General features: G+C 45.4%; 1 pseudogene; it reads right to left on the reverse strand.

Annotated features, from left to right (window-relative positions):
* Nucleotides 1–15,899: 15,899 nt before the first annotated feature.
* LOC131808444 (NEDD4 family-interacting protein 2-like) lies at nucleotides 15,900–18,672 on the reverse strand (annotated as a pseudogene).
* Between the last annotated feature and the right edge of the window lie 2,217 nt (nucleotides 18,673–20,889).

Here is a 20,889-nt window from a genome sequence, read left to right on the forward strand (position 1 = left end):
ACCCCCCTGCCGTCCTTCTCCGCGTTCCTTTGGGTTTCCCTGGTGACTGACGGCACTTCACAAAGCCCCGGCGCTGGGACGCGCGGATGCATGAGTCCCCTGGGAGGGCTACGGGGCGGGTCCCAAGGACACACCGCCTCCCCTCCCCCTGCAGGACCCCACCCGAGGGCCTGAAACAATGCCCCGGCAGCCTCACCCGACTGCTCCCGGGCCTGCCCTTTGCGCCTGGTTCCCTCCGAGACCCAGTACGACGCCTTCGAAGTGGGCGCTCGGCGGAACAGCAGGATGGAGGGCGGGGTGGTCGTTATAGCAAAATGTTCTGACGTACACTATATAATGGACGGCCACTCAGGGCCGACTAAGCTTGCAACTGTCCCCTCTGGGTCCCCTCAATGAACCCGGAGTTCATTCTCTGGGCTGCTGTGAGCTAGAGCTTCTCCATCCGGAGCCCTCAGATCCAGCTGCCTGCCCTATTTCTGACACCACCTTTCAGGACATGGCGAAGTCTCTGGAAATGTTTTAGAACTCAATTTATACTCACTTTTTTTTTTCTTCACGTTTTAAACACAATTTAAATCAACAAATCTAAAAGAGGAGAGGGAGGATCGTCAGGCCTTTGTACCACGTACCTAAAACCCTCTCAAGCCTTTACTGTAATATTTTATGTAGTGGTAATAGTAGCTCAGATACGGTTAGTAATTTGCCTCTTTTCACTTAATGTCACTTCAAAGGCGTTCCTATTGATTAAAATGCACCATTGAGTCCTCACCTTCAACCCCAGCCCAGGGTCCCTCTAGGGAAACGCTTACGGGTTACTGCAGAAACCCCTCTCTGAGAGAAGCGGCCAAGGTGAGGGAGTTCCCAGCTGTCTCCGCTGCACAGCCATGCCCAGAGAGGTAGTTCACACCTCTACACAAGTTATTTTCAACCAAAATGGTGCTTCACTACTCCCCCAGGATGCCCTCCTCCTCCACTCAGCAAAACCAACCCCGGGTGGCAGACGCACAGAACCTGCCAAAGTGAGGGGTCATTGGAGCACATTCACTGCCATCCTTTGTGGTGGGCTCAGAGTCCGGACGGGCCAGGCTGCCAGTTGGAGAAGGCTTACTGCTGCCTTACCCACAAAGAGTCTCTGCTTCTCCGAGGAGGAAGGTTTACTATTCTGCCCTCTGCCCCACACATCCTGAACTTATGCAGGGAGCCCCTAAATGAGCCTAGGGGCGACACCAAAGCATCCCTGATCCGGGGAGCCCAGGATGCGCCTGTGAAAACTTCGCGGGAGAGTGGCTTGTCCCTCCCACTGCTCCAGCTTGGGGCACTGCCCTAGGGATTCACGAACTGGCCAGGCTCTGTAGCGACCCAGGGATTTAGGCAAAATGGGTTGAGCCTCAGGGAGGTGGCCTGAAGCCCCCTACAGGCTGGCAATAGCGGATCCCTGGCTACCACCTTCCTTGGAAGCTGCACTTTCTGCCTAAGGGAGAGGGAGTCCTCTAGTGGAGGAAACGTTTTCTGCAGTATTTAGGGGATCTCAAACTTGGACGACTCTTCTTTCCTTTCCTGGGCCTACCTTCCCTGGTAAGAGAAAGAGCAGCCTTGAGGTCATCTGTCTGCCTGGGACATTGATGAAAGTCGCACCCAAACCTATGGTTTCGAATGTGCGAACTACGTGATTTTAGCTTTATTCATTTATGTTCAATCTAGGCTGTCTCTCCTGGGAAGCATAAAGGGCATAGGGCAGGGAATCATACATCTCTATGCTGGAATCATTACTCTGTTTTCTGGGTAACTGACATTGGGAAAGTTACTTATGCCATCTGAGCCTTAGCTCTCTACAGAACACAAGGATCATAACATTTTTTAAAAAACGTTGCCTTGTTGATTACATAAGGAAATACCTATAAAGGGCATAGCACACTGCCTGGCATACAGTACACACTCAACAAATGGAGCTGTGATGTTTCATTTATTCAACAACAAACTTTTATGGAACAGTGTGAGGAATATAAGAATATGAAATTGCTGGGACATCTAGGTGGCTCAGTCAGTTAAGTGTCCAGATCTTGATTTCGGCCAGGTCATGATCTCAGGGCCGTGAGACGGAGCCCAACCTTTGGCTCTGTGCTGGGTGTGGAGCCTGCTTCAGATTCTCCCTCTCCCTCTGCTTCCCTCCACCACCCCTCACCCCCGCTCACATGTGCATAAGTTCTCTCTCTTTAAAAAAAAAAATGACGTTCTCATTATAACAACTACAAAAAGCACTTTGTTGTGACTTATTATAAAGCTCATATGACTAGCTTAGATGAAGCAGACAAGAAATTCAGATGAGAGAGAAGTGAATTCTGAACAGATCCTCATGGAACAGAGAAGCTGGATTTGGATTTCAACTGGATATTGATTTGCTGGAGGATTCTAAGTGGAGGTTTGAGATTCCAGGATGAAGGAGTGAAAGTTTGTGGGTAGGGAAGATGGGAAGTGTTTGGAAGGCAGTAGAGGAACCCATCATGATTTGAAAGTCAAGTCCATGAATGGGGATGGTGAGAAGAGAAAGCAGATACTAGATACTGGTGCTGGGGCCACTCTTTTAAAGCTGAGGGCTACTGGCTTTTATCAGTAAATGTGTTTGGGGTTCCAAATCACCTTAACCACAAGCTTCTGAATAATGGGCGAGTAAAGGGGTACCAAAGGGGGGAAGGGGCGTAGGACTAGTAGGTGTTTTGGGAAGACATAGATAGGATCCTTACACCACATGGCAGATAGCTTTCCTTATTTTGTATAGACGAGGAGGTCCGGACTTAGAGAAGTCAAGTGACTTGCCCAGAAAGTCACCCTGCTACAGTGGCATTACCAGGGCTCCAAACCACATCTGCCTGATGCAGAGCAGAGAGCCCTTCCTGCCCCAGCATGCTCTACCCTCCAAGTCTTCCAGAAGGCTGACTTTCCAGTGCAGGGACTGCGTTGTCCATGAATGACTCACGAGGAGTCATGTTCCTTCCTCTGCAGGTTCACCCTGTTTCTTCAGAGAAAGGATGTTCTCCAGCATTCCCAAGGTGGTTTGTATCAGATTTCTTCACTTCCCCATCCCCCATAAGTCAATGACAATGGTAGCGGTAGCATAGCACGGAGAACACATTGTGAAGTCTGCTTAGCCTTAAAACAATTGTGATGGGCCGCCTGGGTGGCTCAGTGGGTTAAAGCCTCTGCCTTCGGCTCAGGTCATGATTTCAGGGTCCTGGGATCAAGCCCCCACATCGGGCTCTCTGCTCTACGGGGAGCCTGCTTCCTCCTCTCTCTCTGCCTGCCTCTCTGCCTATTTGTGATCACTCTCTCTCTGTCAAATAAATAAATAATCTTAAAAAAAAAAAAAAAGGCTTAGGGCTAAATAGATACACAAACAGGGGCAGTCGGGAATAAGACTAAGAGAGTGGCACATTCCAGAGCTGTGGCACTGAGACACAGGGGAGGGGACCCCACCCTCAGACTGGGGTGGCTGTGTTTGAGCTGAAAACATCAAAGTAAATTCCAGGGGCTTATCACTGCTCTTGAAATGCTGATGAGCTCTCTAAAAATTTAAATCATTCCTTTTGGTCTAGGAAACTTATTTTTTTTCTGCTTTTATTTTTAAATTTCAAAGTTTAATTTTAAAATAAAAGTGTGTCTTGTCTTGGAACTAGAATAGCCACAAGCCAACATAAAGCAAGAATTGCTGGGTGACTCCAGCTACCCCAGCCCCATAGCAGAAATCTACAATGTGAAATTTACATTTATTTCACACCCAGAGAAGGAACCTCTGAACTGCAAGGTTATACAGAGAAGGATAAGGAGGTTTTGTTTTAAGCCAGATTCTCCTTTAACAAATCAACTTAATCTGGGCATTAGCAAGAATAATAGTGACAACATGGAACAACTTATATATATAGAACCACCTTCAGAAAACAAAACAGTTACTCTAAGAGCCAGATCTTTAAATTATCTTTTTGTTCCCCGCCTGTCACACTCCACAGCACAATGCTTTATTAAACCCCCGATGAATGCTGAAGAGCTGAGAATATTGGAAAGAATCCCCACACCCTGCCACCAAGCTGGATTTTCATTTACAAAATGAGTCCAAAGAAATACAACACTGAGGGGTGCCTGGGTGGCTCAGTGGGTTAAAGCCTCTGGGTCAGGTCATGATCCCAGAGTCCAGGGATCAGCGCTGCATTGGGCTCTCTGCTCAGCAGGGAGCCTGCTTCCCCCTCTCCCTACCTGCCTCTCTGCCTACTTGTGATCTCTGTCTGTCAAATAAATAAAATCTCTTAAAAAAAAAAAAAAAAGAAAGAAAGAAAGAAAGAAAAGAAAAGAAACACAACACTGAAAATTACCCATCACTGCCTTTACCTGATTTTTTCTCATATTATTTTATGAAGCCAACCCTACGGTTCAGCTAATTTTTTCCTCTTTAGTTGCATTACTCAGAATTTACTTCAATAAGAATCAAAGCAAGTATTTATTATTTCCTGCATACTTTACGTACATGAGTCAATTGATCCCCGCAGCAGACGTGTGAGAAAGTTATCATAATAGCCACTTTATGAAAAAGGGAAACAGGATCTCAAAGGCAAGTAACTTGCCCAAGGTCAAACAACTCCAAGGGGCAGAGCCCAAGTCAAAACCCAAGTACGTATTTGTTTATTAGACCATACCGTCCGATCTTGAACATTATACTATTTACATTTGCCCTTTTCTCAAATCTGTAGTGGTTTGGGGGATTCATAGCGTAATTTTCAGAGCGGTGGCCATCCCGTCCAGCTTGGTGATTGACTTTGAATAGTTTCCTTTCTTCCCTTCCCAATGAAAACCCCATGTGGGAGTGCTATGAGGGACCCAGAAAGCCACGTGTCAAAGTCACAGAGTCTCAGAGCACTTGGAATTGTCCCACATGCTTGCATGTTCTGTTTTGTTTTTTCTTTTTTTTTTCTCTTTGCATTTAGTTTGAGAAATTGCTATTGGTATATTTTCAAGCACACTGATTTTTCCTCAGCTGTGTTAGGTTTGCTGATGAGCCCATCAAAGATATTCTTCACTTCTGTTACACTGTTTGTTCCTAGTAGTTCTTTTTGATTCTTAGAGTTTCCATCTTTCTACGTGCAGCCCCCATCTGTTCCCGCAGGTTTACTTTTTCCATTAGAGTCCTAACATCACAATCATTGTTATTTTCAAATTCCCCATCTCATCATTCCACATGTATGCCATAGCTGATTGCAGTTCTGATGCTTGCTTTGTTTCCTCAGACAATATTCTTCCATGCTTTTTAAAAAAGTTTTATTTATTTAAGTAATCTCTGCACCCATCATGGGGCTTGAACTCGTGATCTCAAGATCAAGAGTCACATGCTCCACCAACAGAGTCAACCAGGCATCCTTCTTTTGTGCTTTTTTAACATGCCTTGCAAATTTTGTTGAAAGCCAGACATGATGGATTGGATAAGAGAAACTGAGGCAAACAGGTGTCTAGTATAAGGCTTTGTGTTAATCTGTGGCAGCTGGGCTGTATTTAATAATTGGTATAGCTGTGAGTGCCAACGTCTTGTTTCCTCTAATTTCCTTGTTTTTCCTTCCTTTGTTATCTTTGGGTTTCCCTAAGAATTCCTTCTTAAATAGACTCTCTGATTTGCAGCTTTCCCAGTTATAATCCGCTGTTACTATCTAAGAGCCTATTGATGTGGTGGAAAGATGTTGGGAAGGGAAGTGTTCCATAATCTTCTGATTAAATCTTATTTTTTTAGCAGTCCCGCGTCCCTGGGTGGTGACCTTTAGAAGCATTTCTCAGCCTTTTTTCTCCCTTCTTTTACATCAGACACAGAGGAAAGACAGTGTCAGAACTGGCTAATAGCTCTTCCTTCAGGAAAGAAGAGGCCCCCTGGAGGGCCCTTATTTTGGAGAACCCTCTGGACTTATTTCAAAGTGGTTACCATTCCAGAAACATAAGGGGAATCCTCTTTAGTCTTTACCATTGAGAACCTGGTGGGGTTCCTGGAGAGAAAAGCCATGAAATGATAAGGGCCCTTCTAAGACTGGGCTCTGCTATAGGCTGAATGTTTGCCCAATTTCATATTATGAAATCCTAATGCCCAATATGATGGTGTTAGGGAGTGTGGTCTTTGGGAGCTGATTAAGTCATCAGATCAGAGCCTTCATGAATGAGATTACTACCTTATAAAAGAGGCCCAGGAGAGCAGGACAAAGGCCCTCACTAGACCATGACCATACTGGCACATTGATCTTGGACTTCCCATTTCCAGAACGGTAATAAATAGGAACTTTGCAGATTTAGTCAAATTAAGATGAGGCCATTAGGGCAGGCTTTAATCCAATATGACTGGTGTCCTCATATGAAGGGAGAAATTTAGGCACAGATACACAGGGAAAATGCCATGTGACAATGGAGGCTGAGGGATGTCTACAAGCCATTGACCTCCAAGGCTTGCCAGGAGCAAGAAGTGGGACGAGGCAAGGAAGGATTCTTTGCTAGCAGCTTCAGAGAGAACATAGCCCTGCAGACAACTTGATCTGGACCTTTAGCTTCAAAACTGGGAAAATAAGGGGTGCCTGGGTGGCTCAGTGAGTTAAAGCCTCTGCCTTTGGCTCAGGTCATGATCCCAGGGTCCTGGGATCGAGCCCCTGCATCGAGCCCCACATCAAGCCCCGCATAGGGCTCTCTGCTGGGTGGGGGGCCTGCTTCCCTTCCTCTCTCTGCCTGCCTCTCTGCCTGCTTGTGATTTCTGTCAAATAAACAAATAAAATCTTAAAAAAAAAAACTGGGAAAATATCCATTTCCATTGTTTTATAACACCCATTTAGTATTGTGGTCCTCAACCCTAGGAGACAAATATGGTACTCTTTCTGTGGAAGGCCAAGCTTGCACCTTCCTGGGCTTACCTGATCTCTATTCAGACTGTGTCTTTCACCATCTCTATTCATGTTGTAACTCTCTAGAATAAAATGTAATGTGGAGAATTGATGGCAATTGTAAATAATTCCTGTTTACAAACATGTAAATGCATTTTCTCCAGTAAAGATGCAATTAATTTCATCCGGTGAAAGAGACCAGTCTTGCCTCTATGATCAGCAAATTCATCTCAGTATCCTGAGTGTTTGTATATGTGCTTGTTATTTGGATTCTCCTTGTTAATAATTTTTATATCTTACTGGTTCTCTCAGTAATAAATGAATCAAATAAAACTTTTAACATGTCTTTATTTTATATTAGCATGCCATGAGTTTACATTTCTTTCTTTCCTTCCTTTTTTTACAATTTTACTTATTTATTTATTTAATAAAGACTTTATTTATTTATTTGACAGAGAGAGATCACAAGTAGGCAGAGAGGCAGGCAGAGACAGAGGGCCTGCTGAGCAGAGAGCCTGATGCGGGGCTCGATGCCAGGACCCTGGGATCATGACCTGTGCTGAAGGCAGAGGCTTTAACCCACTGAGCCACTCAGGCTTATTTATTTATAAATAAATAAAATAAATTTTATTTATTTATTTTACAGAGAGAGACAGGGAGAGAGAGAACATAAGCAGGGGAGTGGATGAGGGGGAAGCTGACTTCCCATTGAGGAGGGAGCCCCTGTGGGGCTGGAGCCCGAAGTGGGGCTCAATCCCAGGAAGCTGGGATCATGACCTGAGCCGAAGGCAGACCCTTAACAACTGAGCCATCCAGGCGCCCCTACCTTCCTTCCTTCCTTCCTTTCTTTCTTTCTTTTTTTTTTTTTTTTTAAGATTTTATCTATTTATTTGACAGAGATCACAAGTAGGCAGAAAGGCAGGCAGAGAGAGAGAGAGAGAGGAGGAAGCAGGCTCCCTGCTGAGCAGAGAGCTGGCGGGGCTCGATCCCAGGACCCTGAGATTATGACCTGAGCGGAAGGCAGAGGCTTAACCCACTAAGCCACCCAGGGGACCCTATTTATTTATTTTTAAGATCTTATTTTTAAGATCTCTACACCTACCATGGGGCTTGAACTTAAAACCTTAACTTTACTATTCTGAAAAAGATACCATCTAGGTACAAAGTGTAAGGGGATAATATTTTGAAATGTCTACTGATATTTCTTCATTTTCCCTTGGTTCTTTCTCCATTCCGTCAGCTAGGGTATTCATCATTCACTGCCTCAGGAGAGGCAGAAAGCAGAGAGAAAAGGGAGTTGATTCTTCTCTTCAGTGTTTCCAAAGCCTAACCCTTAGGGAGAGCTGAAGGAACTCAAGCATAATCCATAGATTTATCCATAGATTTGGAAGTTGGAAGAATATAGGAATCTGAGTTAAGTCTTTTTTTTTTTTTTTTTCCCAGATTTTATTTGTTTATTCGACAGAGAGAGATAGTGAGAAAGCAGGAACACAAGCAGGGGCAGTGGGAGAGGAAGAAGCAGACCTCCGGGGTAGCAGGGAGTCCGACCTGGGACTCAATCCCAGGACCCTGGGATCATGACCTGAGCCAAAGGCAGATGCTTAATGACTGAGCCACTCAGGTGCCCCTAAGAAAGTCTTTTTTTTTTTTTTTTTTTTAAAGATTTTATTTATTTATTTGACAGAGAGAAATCACAAGTAGATGGAGAGGCAGGCAGAGAGAGAGAGGGAAGCAGGCTCCCTGCTGAGCAGAGAGCCCGATGCGGGACTCGATCCCAGGACCCTGAGATCATGACCTGAGCTGAAGGCAGCGGCTTAACCCACTGAGCCACCCAGGCGCCCAAGTCTTTTGATGCTCTGGAGGTCAGATTAATATTTCCAGACTTGGACCCAACAGAGTGACAGAGGGCGGGGTGAGGAGGGCTGAACATAGCTGTGTCCATTCCCCCTGCCCCGAGCCAAATTGTGGTGGGTGGGACGATAGACTGCCCAAGCGGCAGAGAAATCTAGAGCAGAGTGTGTTTGCTGTTACTCTAGGTAGGACCACCCTCCCCCGGAATTTAGATACACCCCACAGGAGAGGAACCACAAATTCTCTGAGATTAATTTACTGCTGCTTCTCCCCGCTACCCCACCTCTGGCTGAATGGGCGCTTGTGGTAAGAATCAAGTTCAGCTAGGAAAATCAGGTTCACAGTTTCAGATTCAGCCCCCTTACAAGAGCATCCCACTTCTATTCAGGTATCATCACTCATTTTACCTATTTCCTAATCTGGTGCACATTTGACAATCTTTTTGGCCTCTCAGTATCCAAATTCCCTTCCAGCACAAGGAGAAGCAGAGCCAGCCTCCCTTTATAGAAACCAAAAGTCCCCAACTGGTTCCTGGGCTCCCTTGGCGGTGGGGCACCGGCATGGGATCCAGAGTCTGCCCATGGCCCGCATACCCCATGTTTCCAGCTAGAAGCTGGTGGCCCGAAAGCAGAGAAACCCTGGAGGCCCTCTGGTAGAGGCAGCTGGTGCAACAAGATGGCGCACTGCTAGAGAAACCCGCGGCCGGGCGGAGCTGGTGGTGATGACTAGCGCTGGGCACTGGTGGGGTTGGAAGTGCACACCAGCACGGTGGTGAGCCCATTGCACCAGCCCTGCCCATGGCCCAGGTACCCTCCACTCCTAGCTGCAAAACTAAAGCTACATGATAATAAATCTAATAAATCCCTTTCCCACCTAGATCAGTCAGAAATGCTTTCTGTTGCTTGCAACTAGGGACCCTACCCTAGTCTATCCTAGACCAGACTATTTTTGAACTTCCAGATTGTTTGTGGGTTTTGGTTATTATAAACAGTCCAGAACAAACACATCTAAAGAGCTAACTTGGTATCCTTGTCTAATTATCTTATTAAGGAAAACCAAATGGTAGAATTGTTGGGGGACTCATACTTTTAAGGGTTTTGATACAGAAAATATTAAATATTGTAAGGGAGAGGAGATTCTCCTTTACTCTCTCGGTCTCTAGCTGGGCCCAAGGATTAAACTGATAACCAGACAGATGAACAGGAGAAAAGCACACACATTTGAAGTTTTACATGAACATGGGGGTCTTCACAAGAGAACGAAGACCCTAAGATGTGACCAGAGCAGGAAGCTCTTATACCTTTGAGACAAAGAAACAAGAAATTTGTCAAGTATTGACAAAATGGAGGGGTTGGGGGTAGGGGTAAGAGATGGTGAAGAAACTGGGAAGATAAGGGTTAATTTAGCAAAGTTTGTTTATATACAGCCTTCTCTGCCCTAAATTTTCTGTCTCTGTTGATAAGGATGCCTTCTACCCTCTGGCCAAGGAAGGTCCCTTTCACATTGGATGTTTAGCTGCTTTCAGGAGGGTAAAAGAGGGTCAGATTATCCTTCTTGTACCTGCTATTTCTTAAGTACCTTTATTTATTTTTTTTAAAGATTTATTTATTTGACAGACAGAGGTCACAAGTAAGCAGAGAGGTAGGTGGGGTGGGGGGGAGGAGGGGCAGGAAGCAGGCTCCCCGCTGAGCAGAGAGCCAATGCGGGTGCTCGACCCCAGGACCCTGAGACCATGAGACCATGAGACCATGAGATCATGCCCTGAGCTGAAGGCAGCGGCTTAATCCACTGAGCCACCCAGGCACCCCTCTTAAGTACCTTTAATTCAAAATAATCAATACGTCCACGTGGCATATTTTGGGGTGATGTATTCTGAAGCCCTCCAATTATATTCTCACCTGCAGTCTGTTTATGAGCCCGTCTCCCTACAGCATGTTACCCCAGAATTCATCTTAATAAGACTCATTTCTGTGTGTGTGTGTGTGTGTGTGTGTGTACGCGTGCGCATGCAAGTGGGTGCAGACCAGCTGGAATGCTATCTCCCTTCCATCCCTGGGGAGCCCCCAGGCCCTTTCTCCCAGACTTGCGGATCAACTGTTGCATTGTAATTCTTCATTGCGTAGTTTGGAGCTCCTCCTAACTCATATCCACTAGAATAATGTCATTAAACTGAAGCATGAAATGAATGAAAGAAAACCAGTCACGAATAAATGCCCTGTGTCACTCTCTCACCCAGGGGTGAGCCCTGTCCAGTCCTCATATCCAGGCTAGAGGCTTACTGGTTGGCCACAGTTAGCTCGGGTGAGGAGGAGGGAGCCTGGGCAGGGCTGGGCCCCTGAAAGCATCCGGGTGGAAAAATGTCCAGCTACTCGCATGGGAGGCTGTACTTGCCCCGCCAAACCCCACCCCCAAACTTTTCCCTTTAACCTATATATAAGGGGCGCCTGCGTGGCTCAGTGGGTTAAAGCCTCTACCTTCGGCTCAGGTCATGATCCCAGGGTCCTGGGATCGAGCCCCGCATCGGGCTCTCTGTTCGGCGGGGAGCCTGCTTCCTCCTCTCTCTCTCTCTCTCTGCCTGCTTGTGATCTCTGTCTGTCAAATAAACAAATAAAATATTAAAAAAAAAAAAAGAAAAGGAAACCTATATATAAAAGGGAGCCACCAGGTTCAGCCTGCACCACAGCCATGAGGAGAAAGGGGCTGTTCTCTGCTCCTGTGATTGAGGCTTTGCTGCTTCTCCTATTGCCTGGGATTGCCTCCCATGTAAGTAGTGTTCGATCTCCCCTTGACACTTAAGGTGCTTTTTTTTTTCTTTTCCTTTTTTTTAAATTTATTTGACAGAGAGAGAGAGAGAGAAATCATGAGTAAGCAGAGAATCAGGCAGAGGGAGAGGGGGAAGCAGGCTCCCTGCTGAGCAGAGAGCCTGATGCGGGGCGAGGGGAGGAGCAGAAGAAGAGGGAGAGAAGCAGACTCCCTGTGGAACAGGGACCCCCCATGTAAGGCTCCATCCCAGAACTGTGGGATCATGACCTGAGCCAAAGGCAGACGCTTAACCAACTGAGCCTGTTTTCTGCCTATGTCTTCTACTAGTTAATATAAATGGGTTAAAAACAGTGGGTTCTCTGTGGCCTTCATGGCAAGGCCTTCATGGCAAGGAAAGGCAAGCCAAGACACAATGGGGCCTTCACAGCAAGGCAAAAAGGCAGTTCATCTGCCGGCACCCTGCATAGCCTAGAATGCTATGGGGAATTTGGGGGAAGGCAGGCCTCCCTCCTACAGGCCTTTTATGGTAGGGAGTGATCATAGTGATTTAGTTCAAGGGACGCCTCTGGTTGCCTTGACTCCAGGCACGTGGGAACACCACACAGGAATGGGGGTGGGACAGCACCCAGGAGTCGGGGTCGAGTGATTTTCTTGGTAATGAACCGTTTCTACTTTTCCAGGAACATGGCAGTTTCCTCTTCAGTTTCATCTCCCTTGGGTTGGCCTAACCCACTGGAAACAATTTGGATTGTAAGATCTAAGGAAAAAGTGGGGCACCTGGGTGGCTCAGTGGGTTAAGCTGCTGCCTTTGGCTCAGGTCATGATCTCAGGGTCCTGGGATCGAGTCCCACATTGGGCTCTCTGCTCAGTGGGGAGACTGCTTCCCTTCCTCTCTCTCTGCCTGCCTCTCTGCCTACTTGTGATCTGTCTCTGTCAAATAAATAAATAAAATCTTAAAAAAAAAGATTTTATTTATTTATTTGACAGACAGAGAGTACAAGTAGGCAGAGAAGCAGGCAGAGAGAGAGGAGGAAGCAGGCTTCCTGCTGAGCAGAGGGCCCGATGCGGGGCTCCATCCCAGGACCCTGGGATCATGACCTGAGCCGAAGACAGAGGCTTTAACCCATTGAGCCACCCAGGCACCCTAAATAAATAAAATCTTAAAAAAAAAAAAAAAAGATCTAAGGAAAAAGAAACTAACCTTCTGTAACAATGCATGACCTCGATACTCCTTAGGAGACAAGGAAAAATGGCCCATTAACGGGACAGTATACTTTAATACGATCTAGATCTCTATCTCAAGAAACGGGGCAAATGGACAGAGATGCTCTATGTTTGGGCTTTCTTGCCTCTAGATCAGGTTCCGGACCTAAGGGCTTGTTGCAGAATGTGTTCGGCCACTAATCAGACCAGCAAATCCCCTCCTGATGTATTGGATAATGATTGTCTGAGCACTAATGAATCTGAGTTGTCGGAGGAAGCAAAAGCCTCTCCGAATGAAGAGGACTTCGATCCTGTCACTTCTCCTTATGAGCCTGAAGGCCCTTCTCTACCCAGCCCAGCTGAGCACGCGAGGAGCAGACTCCCTACCTCCCTGGAGCTCCCCCTGAATCAGCGTTATATCCTCCTTGGAAGGTTGCCAACGGAGAAATGGGCACTAGACGAGTCCACGTCCCGTTCTCCAGGGCAGACTAGGGTCAAAACAACAATTAAGACAATATTCTGAAAACCCTTCTCCATTTATTGAGGGTTTTCAACAAATATCCATTATGTTTGATTTGATCTGGCCATATATATGTGTGTGTATATATAAAATATTATATAAATAGTATAATAATTTATATATAATAAAATAGAAATATGTATATATTTATATATATAAATATATTTATATATATATATATATATATAAAATTGCATCTATCTATCTATCTATCTCAATCGTACTAACTTGCTGCTGCACCTGACGGGAAAAACAACCACATCTGGGTAGGCGCCCAAGAGTTTGCTGATGACAACAAGGGACAGAGAACATTATCCGCTGCTGTCCCAAACACTGAGTCACATTGGAACTATCAGGAGGCTAGTCAGGGAAGAGAGGAACAAGATTGTATGATCACCTGCCTGAGAGAAGAAATGAGAAAAGGTTTTACTAAAGGTATGCATTTTAATAAAATTCAGGCAGTCACACTAAGAGCTGATAAAAATCCTGCTCTATTTTGGAGTCACCTAGTAGATGAAGCTATCCCTGGACCCAGGGACACCTGAGGGAATAACTATTTTAAACAGGCAGTTTATAAATCTGTCTGTACCGGGCATCTACCTAAAATGGCTTTAGGCCCTCAAACGCCCACTCAACATCTCTTAGAGGTGGCCACAGGAGTTTTTAGTAATTGGGACATGATATTAAAACAGGAAAACGACCAGAGGGCTAAATTAGAGGGTGAGATACCAGCTCGAATACTGGCTGCCAGGATTGAGAACTTCCCACGACACCCGGCTAACCCAGAAGGAGGCAAGGGCCGCTTCTGGGTGAAAGGTCGGGTGAGACCCCATGCTTCCGATGCGGCCAGATTGGACATGGTGAGCAAGGGGCAGGCGGGGCTAGGGAGGGAGAGATAGGTAAGGGGCTACATGATCAGATTCATAGAAATCTCCCAAATGCGGAGGTGTAAGGAAACCAGAGACAAGTAACGCTCCAGAGCACCTTGCCTTAGGTGTCCGAGGGGGAAGTCTTATTTATGGTGGTCTCGGGGCGCCTGGGTGGCTCAGTGGGTTAAGCCTTTGCCTATGGCTCAGGTCATGATCTCAGGGTCCTGGGATCGAGCCCGCATTGGGCTCTCTGCTCAGTGGGGAGCCCACTCCCCACCCCCACTTGCCTGTCTGCCTACTTGTGATCTCTCTCTCTGCCAAATAAACGAATAAAATCTTTATTTATGACAGGATCCTGCGGTCAAAAGAAAATAACCAGAACCCTGAAAAGAAGTAAGCCATTAAAGATGTTATCACTAGACCTTAATCAATGGTGTTGTCAGGAGAGAAGTCAAAAAGATACAGGTTCCCTGGTTAAGTTTCAATAAAAGACCAACCCAAAAAGCTCTCAGTGGCTCCCCTGTCGGGACCCCTCTCACTCCTGAGAGCTTTTCTTTCTGTGCCCTTGCTTAATAAAAACTCTATCGCTTTACTCACAAGAATGAATGTCTGTGAGATTCATTCTTTGACTCCGCGAGACAAGAACATAGCTCTCCCACTTCAGTTGGAGCAGTAAATGTCCCAAGAAGGGCTCTACCCCTGGGCCATGTCCAGCATGTAAAAAAGAAGGACGTTGGAGGAGAGACTGTCCTGTCTCCAGAGAGAGAGGAGGTTAGACACTCACATCCTGCCAGAGAGGAAGCAGAACTGGAGGGTCCTCCATGACAGGACCCTGAGGCTGGTTGGTCTGGCTCTTTTGATGTCAAGATGATTGAGTCCCGGGTTGCCCTAGAAGTGGGAGTTGGGTTTATCAATTTTCTTATGGATACAGGTGCCATTTACTCTGTATGGATACAGGTGCCACTTACTCTGTCTTTGTTCAGCCCTCTGGCCCTACTTGTCTTTCTAGCCATAGAGTTGTCCGTATAGAAGGGGAAACTGAAACGTGCCATCAGACTGTGACCCTAATTTGTAAATACAAAAGCCAATTGCTTTCTCATGGTTTTCTGGCCCTTCTGTCTCATCCCATTCCATTACTTGAGCAAGGTTTGACCTATAAATTAGGAAGCAGTTTTGGGGCGCCTGGGTGGCTCAGTGGGTTAAGCCGTTGCCTTCGGCTCAGGTCATGATCTCAGGGTCCTGGGATCGAGTCACGCATCGGGCTTTCTGCTCGGCAGGGAGCCTGCTTCCCTCTCTCTCTCTGCCTGCCTCTCCATCTACTTGTGATTTCTGTCAAATAAATACATTAAAAAAAAAATAAAAAAAAATTAGGAAGCAGTTTTGCTCTTTTTTTTTTTTTTAAAGATTTTATTTATTTATTTGACAGAGAGAGATCACAAGTAGGCAGAGAAGCAGGCAGAGAGAGAAAGGAGGAAGCGGGCTCCCCACTGAGCAGAGTCCAATGAGGGGCTCAATCCCATGACCTTGGGATCATGACCTGAGCCGAAAGCAGAGGCTTTAACCCACTGAGCCACCCAGGCACCCCAGCAGTTTTGCTCTTACAAAAGAAGAGGATGGTATGTTCTCTTTAACACTTGGAGTACAAAACCCTTACCCTGATACCCCTTTTGATATTTGGAAGGAAGTTAACCCACAGGTCTGGGATTGTGATGTCCCCAGAAGGGCTACTTTTTTTTTTTTTTAATAGCAAAACAAAACTGCATGTTTTATTTATCAAAGACAATGAAATCAGAAAATACAGAGAAATACAGAAGTTATAAAGCAAAATTTATTTTTTCAGATGGAAAAATGTTCCTGAATAGTTTTAGATGTATCTTTTAGTAGTAGTCAGTATCTAATTATAGACAACCAACCAATTTTATATGTCTCTATAGCTGTATTAAATGATTTTTAAGTTTAAAAGATGATGTAATTCCCATCATTTTTAATGTTGGCATTCAAAAACAAAAATAGAACTGAAAAGAAAACAGATGAGACATAAAATGATTTGCAAAATGTAGTAGCTTGTGAATGTAGATTCCAGTTGTAGTAATGGTCACATACACGCATACTCTTGCCACACGCACACACACACACACCACACTCCCATATTCCACAGACACATTTCTGTAACTTGAAAACAGATTATTTTGCATATCTTAATTCAAGATATGATTTTGTTAATTCTACAATCATAAAGCAAGAAGCTATTAGTACAAGTTCTGATTTGTTTCATTTAACAAACTAAACATCTAAAGAAAAAATTATTACAATGAAAATTGAAAGATACTTTTATTGGCTTTTTAAAAGACAAATGCCAATGAGAATATCTTATTCAGAAAATTAATTTTCAAAAGTGTCTTAAATGGGGCGCCTGGGTGGCTCAGTGGTTAAAAGCCTCTGTCTTCAGCTCAGGCCATGATCCCAGCGTCCTGGGATCGAGTCCCATGTCGGGCTCTCTGCTCTGTAGGGAGTCTGCTTCCTCTTCTCTCTCTGCCTGCCTCTCTGCCTACTTGTGATCTCTGTCTGTCAAATAAATAAATAAAATGTTTAAAAAAAAAGGTGTCTTAAATGAAATAAATATAACATCTAATACAATCTCTTCCCGCAAGACTCTCTAAGATGGCAATCTTAAAAACCAAGGTTCTCGACTGAGAATCCCTAAATCTAGCATGTCCCTTAAAAAGAAAACAACAAAAAGATGTTCTCTTAAAGGACATGTGGAATACCCATATCTTCTTAAAATCTGTCCTAAAACAAACTATCTTTAACATCCAAATTTTCTCTATATGTTAAGTTCACTTAATTTTAAGTTAATTGAAAAGATATCCAAACACAGTTTCTAAGAAAACAATGCAGAAAGTAATTTATGCATGGTTATTTACAGAAAGAGTTTGCTAAATAATAATGTAAGTATCATGTTCAAAAACCTGACAAAGCTTTTCTATAATCAGCACTGCAGTTTTCAAAAAAACTATATATAACAAAGGGCATTTCATGTGTACAGTCACTAGATGAATCTAGGAGCCAGAAACTAAAGCATCTGACATGGTTAATAATTTCATTTTTATTATACTAAATGTCAGGTCAGAAGTCAATGGCATTTACATGCTGGAAGACTGTTTCTCACTCACCCCTTTCAATTATATCGAACACTGATTAACCAAACATGACTGGACTTTACTGCTACAACTTTATAGTTTCTTTCAAGTATATGCAAATCTTTTACATGGGCACATATGCAAATGTGCAAAACAAATGAAATTTAAATATTTAAGAGAATGAACAGAAATGGCTTTTAAGCATAAACCATCCTGCCTACCATTCAATTCTGAAGATCTATCTTCTCTTCACTAATTTGTCTTCTGCTTTTAGTCACCTTCTATCCTACTAAAGTTGTAGGTTTACAGATGATCTGGAATTTTCACATTGGCTTAAGAAAAGAATGTCTGGTTGATGCAGTCTCTATAAGAAGAAATATCTTGTTCTATGAGCAGCTGTCATACCTTCAGACATGTTTCTGACTTTTAGATAATTAACAAATCCTCTGAAGAAAAGCAGCAGGCCAAGTACAAGAAATATCCACCAAAGCCAATACTGTCCATTGAAATAGCCAGTAAAATAATCAGAAAACCTAACAATAAGAATCCATTTGATCAATGAAAGTCCAAGTCCACAGATGGCACCATACCTTCCAGCTATGGTATTGGCGATACAGAAGGATAAACAAAATCCAAGCCAGTTGAAAACAAATGCCATGAAAAACGCCAGCATGAAAATCGCATCATTACCCACTCTGAGCTGGTCTGCATCACTAAAGTCATCTCTTGGTCCGCACTCTTCTTCCTGAATTCTCTGGGCTGTCTCTGCGGCTGCGGTTGCCACGGCAACAGCTTTGGCCTTCTCAGCTTCATCGTCTGTAGGAAAGGAGGTAGCAACACTGCAGGGAGGTGGCACAGCATAAAAGTCACTGTAAACTTCTGTATCTGAAGTGGTAGGTACTTCCACAGTAATAGTACTGTCAGGTGGAGGAGAAGAGTCCGTTTCAAGGACTGCTGCTGAAGGAGCCGTCTGAACGCTCGGCGGCGCTGCGTTTGACGTTGATCGCTGCTCTGCCGCAGATGACTCGGAATTATCCTCTTCATCGTGAAGCACCTGGTAGCGGCCAGTTCCCGGCTGGTGATGATCCAATCCCGCCCGGCTCGGGATCCGGCTTCCGAGCGGGCGAGTCCTCTCGGTGCTCGACCCCCCTCGCCCAGCCCCGTCGCCGACGTCGTGGCCGCAGCTCCCCTTCCGCCTCCGTTTCTGCCGCCGCGGTTGCCCGGCCGGGCCGCTTCACTTCCTGCCGCCCCCGCAGCAGCCGCGGAAGCCTCCGCGTCCGCCGCCGCGAGGTGGAGCCCCAGAACCGTCCCCGGAAGGGCTCTTACAGCGCAACCAGTTCAAGTGGCCTTCAAAGGGTCCGGTTGCTATGCCTTATAGAAGACAGTATGCCTCAAAGGCTGTGAGACAAAGGCTGGATTACAACCACTTACGGATACATTTCTCACACATGGTATTTTAAAACCATTTCATTCTCTTTGTAACACTCCAGTTTTACCAGTAAAAAAGCCAGTGGGAGGGCTCAGTTGGTTAAGCGTCTGCCTTTGGCTCGGGTTGTGCTGTCCTGGGATCAAGTCCGGCATCTGGCTCCTTGCTCAGTGGGGAGCCTGCTTCGCCCTCTGCCCTTCTCCCCTGCTCATGATGGTTCTCTCTCTCTCTCTCTGTCTCAATCTCTCTCTCTCAAGTAAATAAATGATTTCTTTAAAAAAGAAAAGAAAAGAAAAATCAAATGGAGAATATCGAGTGGTACAAGACCTAAGGGCCATAAATGATGCAGTCATACGTATTCATCCCAGAGTGCAAAACCTATGTATTCTCACCCTGGTCCCTGGGGATGCAGGCTGGTTTACTGCACTTGACTTAAAAGACCCCTTCTTGGGGCGCCTGGATGACTCAGTGGGTTAAAGCGTCTGCCTTTGGCTCAGGTCATGATCTCAGGGTCCTGGGATCTCGCGCAGCGTGGGGCTCTCCACTCAGCGGGGAGCCTGCTTCCCCCTCTGTCTCTGCCTGCCTCTCTGCCTACTTGTGATCTCTGTCAAATAAATAAATAAAATCTTAAAAAAAAAAAAAAAGACGCCTTCTTTTGCACCCTTTTGAAAGGGCCTCCCCTTCCAGCCTGCTGAATGAGCCTGGACAGCCTTGCCACGGGAGTTTAAAGACACTCCTCACTTATTCTGGGCTGCACTTAGCAAAGACCTCCGTGATATCACTCTGCGTCAAGGGCCTGTAATTCAGTATGGGGGGGATATTTTAATCTGTGGTCCAACAAAGGAAATCTGATGATAATTCTATAACCTTACTTAATTTCTTGGCAGACAGAGGGTATCATGTCTCTCCTAAAAAGGTGCAAATATCTGAGCAGAAAGTATGATATTTGGGATATGAACTAACACCACATCACCATACTCTATCTACTGATAGAAAAAAGGCTCTATTAGATCTTGAGCCCCCCAACTGATGAAGTTCTAGAACCTAGGTAAGGTTCGGTGGGCTGAGGTCCGGAGCCGATGACCAGGAAAGAATTCTTGAGACATCTTTGGTGCAAAACAGTGGTTTATTAAAGCACGGGGACAGGACCCGTGGGCAGGAAGAGCTGCTGCCCCCGGGGTTGTGAGGGATGGCAGGTTTTGTACCCTGCGGTTGGGGGAAGGTGAGGGGAAGGGAGGTTCAGAAGGGCTATTGGGTAAAGAAGACTATCAGGATACTGAAGGCCTGGTTACTATCGAGTCAAGGCCACTTTCCCTCTAATGAGGCATTACATAAAGACAATTTGGAATCTCCTCGTGGAAGTTACATTCCTGCTATCAAGCGTCCTTGTGAGTGAGATTTAGGTTTAGAAGAAATTTAACTTGATTTACTTTTCTTTTTACCTCTGCCTCCTTTGGTTTTTTTTTTTTTTTTAAGGAAGGGAGGGTGATTAGTTAGGGCTTGAGGAACTGAGTTATGTGTCCTTGGAAATTGGGCTATTGATAAGGTAACTTCTTTGTTGGAAATCTCAAGGACATTTGCAAACCAAGGGAGACTCCTGCCTTACAGGATTGTGATCTCTGCAAGTTAACTATTTGTTTTCCTTCTAGGGTAGTCAGGGTGCCTGAGGAATGTGACACGTATTACTGAGGGGAGCAGGTGGAGAGGGGTGCAAGGTGCCAGCTTTTGCTTTGTCCTCAGCCAGCCTCCTGCTCCCTCATCACAACTACTAAGAAACAACTCTGAACTTCCTCGGGCGTGGCAGGCATTTGCTGCCTAGGGAATCCCTGGATTGGGGCTCATAGTCAAGCCCTTGTATGATTCAATTAAAGGACTTGGGACTGAAGCCCAGCAGACAGCCTTCAGAACTTTAAAAACTAAACTCCTATCAGTCCCAGCCTTGGTTCTACCAAGTTTAGAAAAATGTTTTACTTTATACATGCAGAGGGGCCAAGTTTTGGGAGTTATCACCCCAAAATAGGAGATGAAACAAGACCAGTGGGCTATTTTTCTAAGTCACTGGACAGTGTAGCACGAGGGTGGCCAGCTCGTCTCTGAGCAGTGGCTGCAACTGCCCTCCTGGTAGAGGAAGCCTCAAACCTTAGTATGGGACAGTCCTGAACTGTGATGATCTCACACCAGGTCCACGGTGTTTTAGGAACTAAAGATTAGCAATGAATGACTGGGACAG

This window comes from Mustela lutreola, chromosome 9 (genome assembly GCF_030435805.1).
Source record: "Mustela lutreola isolate mMusLut2 chromosome 9, mMusLut2.pri, whole genome shotgun sequence".
Taxonomy (NCBI): Eukaryota; Metazoa; Chordata; class Mammalia; order Carnivora; family Mustelidae; genus Mustela; species Mustela lutreola.